Source organism: Amblyomma maculatum, chromosome 7 (genome assembly GCF_055883805.1).
Source record: "Amblyomma maculatum isolate TAMU_Amacu chromosome 7, ASM5588380v1, whole genome shotgun sequence".
Taxonomy (NCBI): domain Eukaryota; kingdom Metazoa; phylum Arthropoda; class Arachnida; order Ixodida; family Ixodidae; genus Amblyomma; species Amblyomma maculatum.
This window is the reverse complement of record NC_139350.1, coordinates 88,810,220-88,815,561: the sequence shown is the minus strand read 5'-3', so window position 1 is coordinate 88,815,561 and position 5,342 is coordinate 88,810,220. Positions and strand designations below refer to the sequence as shown.

The window sequence follows — 5,342 nt, the reverse complement described above, 5'->3', positions numbered from 1 at the left end:
TGTCCAGAAAATCCAGCGTCGGCGTTGTGAGCGAGAAGTCACGGCAATGGCTTTGGCAGGTGGTAGTTGGCATCTGACGCGACAGGAAACTGATCGGTCGTATAGGTTCTGCGAAGTCACGTGAGCACGTGACATGGCCGTTTTGGCACGAGCTATTAACTGAGGTTTCTAACTGCAGGTGGGAGGATGAGGGAAATCGAACCTTTCAGGACCCTTACATTCCGGTCAGACAGGCTATCACTAGGCAACGTAGGCAAACTCGCCGAGCTTAAAGGGGCACAGTGATGTTCGCCAGGTCGCTAATTCCAGCCAACCTCTAGGTTCTTTGCACCGTGCCGATTTCACTTCAAAAAGAATTACAAAAATCGGCGCACGGAAACGAGAGTTATTCGGTTTATAAAATTGTAAATACAAGAAAAAAAAAAAAAAACAGCGCGTCTGAGCCGGTGTGAGAGGGAGCCCCTCTCCCATTTCGCTCCCCAGCGCTCGACTTGGGCGGCACCTATAGGTATCTTCGATTTGGCTTGCACTGGCTGCCCTAGTTCTGAAAAGTGCTGTAGCGGTGCCAAGCAGTCATGTGACATGTGGTTCCAGTTCAGCTAGTGCAGATACAGCCCGGACACTAGCGCGCACCGGCGACTGGCAAAACGAGGACGCAAGTGCAGGCCTATAGCAGCCGTCTAGCTCGGCGAGTCGGCGCGCCCAATGAGTGTTCTGCCACTACACGACCGTGCAATGGCACTCTACGAAGCTGCAATAGAGCTGTTGGACTGTGAAAGTGACGATGACTGCGATTTCAGTGACTCAGAGGAAGAGCTGGACGACGTGTGCATCTTGATCGCCTGCGCATTGGTGCGTGAAAATGCCGATCACATTCCTGGACATAAGAACGTGATAAGGAGGTACCATGAGTACGAATTTAAGAGATTGTTCAGACTGTCCAGGGAGACATTTGACTGACTGAGTAGCAGGTTCGAAGCTTCAGCCTTCCATCCAAAAGCGGTTCAAGGGCGTTGTCAGATATCTGCCGAAAAGGCATGCTTAATTGCACTAGCGTACATCGGCTCGCAGATCTCCATGTACGCTATTGGAGACAAATTTGATGTCGCCGAATCGCCGGTGCATGCGTGACTCGAGTAATCTACTCTCTGCATGCGATTAGCGGAGAAGTCATATGCTGGCCTAGTAACGCAGAAATGACTCGTATCAAGGCTGGTTTCCTCGCAAAGAGCGGTGGCAAGGGCCCAAGGAATGCTATCGGATGCATAGACGGGTCGCATACAGATACTGACCCCAAGTGAATCGGCACAGTCGTACTTCAACAGAAAGAAGTGGCCGTCAATCATTCTGCAAGGAATATGCGATGACAGGAACACGCTCCTAAACGTATTCATCGGATTTCCCGGATCGGTGCACGACGCCCGCGTCTTGAGAGAGAGCCCATCTTCACACGTGGAGCTTTGGATTGCGGGGACAATTACATACTCGGGGACAGTGCGTACCCTTGATGGCATGGCTCATGACCCCGTTCAGGGATAACGAAAGCACTTTTCCGGCTTGGAAAACGAACTTTGACAAGCGACACAGTCAGAAAAAGAGTGGCGATTGAAAACACTTTTGGACTGCTCAAACAGCGCTTCAGGCGGCTGTACCTTGTTGATGCAAAAAGTGTTCCACAGTGCTGCTACATAGTTATGGGTGCGTGCGTGCTGCACAACCTGTGTAATGATGAACGGGGCTTTCTGCACGACTTGACGTCTTTGCCACAAGCGGAAGGTTTGGGTGACGACAGTGAAGGTGATTTTGACAGCAATGCATGCTCCAGGTTACAGCCAGAGCCTGCGATAATTCATCGCCAAGGAGCAGTGTTAGAAGCCTACCTTGGCCCTGTGAGTTCTCTGCGTGATACAGAATTGATCAGTACCACTGCACAGCTCCAGAAACAACAGCAACTTGCCCTTCATGCTCACAGGTTGCCCGATGGCGCCCGGAAGAGCCGTTGATTTTCTTTGTCTTTTTATACGCCCGGCCAAGAGACCTCCATTTGTTCTCGACTGGAACTGGCGTTAGTGATCATTGGAACTCAGTACTTACGAGTTCTGTTAGCTTCTGGCACAGCAGCTTTCTTGTGCTAAACAAAATAGACAACAGCAACATTACTGTGTGTCATGTAATTACATTTTTTTTTCCAGAAGAGCACCTGAAATACCTTGCACGCAGCCGTTGCAAAGTTCTTTTTTTTCTTACAGCACACTAATACGGATAGGTATTATTTACTAGAACATGCATTCACACCTTAGCTGCCATGCATTTGAAGCAAAGTGTATGGGCTTAAATCTGATGTAATATTCAGTAAAAGTGCGCACTGCGAGGGATTCTGTGTATATATATATATATATATATATATATATATATATATATATATATATATATATATATTGTCTCTGTGATTTACAGTTCCAGTAATGTTCAAAAGAATCCCTCCCAGTGTGCACTTATACTGAATATTACCTCAGATTTAAGCTCATACAGTTTGCTTCAAATGCATGGCAGCTAAGGTGTGAATGCATGTTCTAGTAAATAATACCTGTTCGTATTACAGTGTGCTGCAGTAAAACAATAAACCCTTTATATATATAAAATATGTCATGATATGACGCACAACACTTCAGAGACAAAGACAAAGTACCGGAGTGCTCTTGTTTTGCCCACTAAATCTTTTATTTCAGATTATTTCGAAATAAAAAATTTAGTCTTCCGGGCACCCCAGAGCTCTGCTGCTTCGTCTACAGAAGCGAGTGCCTCTTCCAGATCAGGGATGGCATAAAATTCCGCATTGTCTGCACTGCCTGCATCGCCATCATCGACGTTGGCGGGAGCCGGCGGCGGCGATGATACCGGAGGGGTAGGAGGGGGCACGTCTTGCCGAGGGGCCTCGAACCGCACCGACGCATGCTGACCGTCTGCAGAGGCAAAGACGGTTACTTAAAATATTTGCACAGCTTAGCACCATGCCAAAAAGAAAAACTCTGTTCTAAAGCATCCACGGCTACTTGTGTCCGCGACTAACAAAAGACGGGACTAGACTCGCGCTTGTCATGCAAGTTGCCATGTATATGTGTCTACGTATATGTATGTCTTCTCCCCACATCGTCACCTATCATAATTATCTTCTTCTCCTGAACGTTCCCTTTCCCTAGTGCAGAGTAGCAGGCCAACCTCTCTACCTTTCCAATCAATAAATCCGCCAGCCATGTGCTTAACGCCATCATGCAGCATTACTTACCTATTGCTTCGTAAATGTACCCATTTTCATCGGTTATGGCTGACCCGTCGGGTCCAGAAAGCGGGCGAACGTCTTTTCTCATGCCGTTAACATGAATGTGGAGCGTCGTCTGCTCTGCGCTGGGTGGAACGCGCGCCATGCCAGCCATGCTGCACTAATCTCAGCACTACCTTCCGAACAAGTGAGAGGTGTCCGAGAACTCTTGCGGAACTAGGCTTGCACCTTGACAAAACCAGGAGAATAGTGCAGAGGGCGCGCGCGTCACTGCAAAAACGAGGACGACGGTGCTGCCCCATTGAACTAGTGCATGTGGTGCAGCCAAACCGAAGGGACCTTATGAGACGCAGCTTTCTGCTGACTTATCGGAAGCTATCCACAATGGTTGCCTGTCCAACTCAACCTGTAGCCGCACTTTTTGGCAGCGTCATTGCCGTGGTAACGACGCTGCGAAGCTGTGCTATAGGGAGCTTGCATGAAGCGAGGCATGCTGGGTAATCCGCCATGATGTTGTCGCTGGCAGCAGACGATGCAGCACGTCAGACAATGCTGGCGCGATCACATAGGCCGACTACGGGTTCTTCACAATTCCAAATATACGTCTGCACGAATGCGGGAAGGCAAAGGATCCTCGCGAATGGCTCGCACGGCCGACACACGGAGATCGACGCCAATCCCGGAAAGTATCAAACTACTCGCCAGAACTAGAAGTCATGAATGTAGGCGATGCCAAAGATGTAGACGGGCGACCACAGGTCCAGACGCATAGTACAGCCAGTCGTCTGCGCTTAGCGTGAACAGGTCCCAGTCGCACTGCTTTTCTTTGTTCATAGAGCGCCCGATGTTTCGGGCACAGCGTCGGCGCGTACGTTCCGCACTGATATCTTGCAAGATCTTCCACGCACGTAAGGGCAGCGCACGAAAAGCCGCGTGTTTGCTCGGTGGACCGTCGAAAATGACAAAGCATTCGCTACATTAAGCCTGGGTGCGCTTCCCGCCGTCTGCGGCCAACAACATCATGGCGGATTACCCAGCATGCATCGCTTCATGCAAGCTCCCTATAACGCTATAGCTGGGCTATGAGGACCACGGCTTCTCCATCGACTAAAAGCTAGTCTAGCCCAGCAGACGCTGCTCCACACCGTCTTTGCGGGGGTATCGACGAGGTGGACCCGACGGTCAGCATATCCTCGTTGCCGTCTTGGTGTTCCGCCCAACGTTGGTTCCACCGGCGTCCATCGCTGCTGCCGCCACGGATCACTCGAGCGCTACCTGTCTGAAAGTTCGAGAACGAGTGCGAAAAACGGCGAGGGAGGAATGGCGTACACGAACTAAGGCGAAGCCTACCTTGTACTTGTACAGGGCCAGCAAGGAGGTCATTTGCCGGTAACGGCGATATGACAACTCCCTGGGCAGTATTCTGCTGGCGAAATCCCGCTGCGGACTCGGGTGTGGTGAGTGCGCATCACGAGTGTTCTCGACGCAACTAGTGCCATCTGTGGAGCGTCTGCAGAAACGACCAGCCACGTGATTTCGGACTGTCCAGCGATTTTGCTGACTTCCGAGATCCGAACGTTGTCGCCTGCCTTGGGATATGAGGAGCCTGCGAGAGTGGCCTTTGGGCTTGTGACCGTAGAGCCTGGGCAGTGAATGGGCTGTTTTTTTTCTTTTTTTTTTTCCTGTTCTTTTCGTTTTAGTTTTGGTTCCGCCACGCCAGAAGGTAGCGGCGACCCGCTACAAAGGGCAAAGGTACTATCACCATCATCACAGCAAGCAGACGCTCATCGCACTTGTTGACAACAACGTATTTACCTGAGTTTACAGTCCCTATCCTTACAAGCACTTCAAGAACACACGCGGAATTAAAACAGCTTTTTTTATAGTAACTTGAAATCTAAAGTGCGTGCGCAACCAATCAGTGAAGCAGCGCCCAAGCGAGAAGGAAACGTCATATCCGTTAACGAACTTCGCCGTCGTGTATCTTTCACATCGGTGCCAAAACTGCCAAAACACCGATTATTGAAGCGGATTAAAATATTAGACGCTATGATTTCGCCGT

General features: G+C 49.9%; 1 pseudogene; it reads right to left on the bottom strand.

Annotated features, from left to right (window-relative positions):
• Positions 1-1,917: 1,917 nt before the first annotated feature.
• Positions 1,918-3,425, bottom strand: LOC146183914 (uncharacterized; annotated as a pseudogene).
• Positions 3,426-5,342: the final 1,917 nt, after the last annotated feature.